The sequence below is a fragment of the Myxine glutinosa genome, chromosome 8, assembly GCF_964187855.1.
Source record: "Myxine glutinosa chromosome 8, kmMyxGlut1.1, whole genome shotgun sequence".
Classification (NCBI taxonomy): Eukaryota; Metazoa; Chordata; class Myxini; order Myxiniformes; family Myxinidae; genus Myxine; species Myxine glutinosa.
Window position 1 is genome coordinate 26496869 of NC_136268.1, and position 436 is coordinate 26497304.

Here is a 436-nt window from a genome sequence, read left to right on the forward strand (position 1 = left end):
TATGGACCTTTTAACCTTTTACTCTTAATATCATCTGGTGAATCATCTTTGGCCCACTCAAACAACGACCCTACAAATATTTGTTTATGCGTGGGAAATAATTTAATTCTCTTGCCACTCTCTTCACCATCTAATATATTAACAAAAAAGATGTTTGAGTTTGGTTCTTTATTAAGATATTTTAACTGAGCTAAGATAAAATGGTAAACCTCCCTCAATGTTCTTGTTTGAGCGCCTCCAGTGCCACACACTTTTTGGTAGGCTCTGTCCACCTTTTGTTAAGCTCCGTCCACTTTTTGGTAAGCCCCGCCCCCTTTTTGTTAAGCCCACCCACTTTTTGCTAAGCCCCGCCCATTTTTTGCTAAGCCCCGCCCACTTTTGCTAAGCCCCCACCCACTTTTGCTAAGCCCCACCCACTTTATAAACTCTTTAGCAT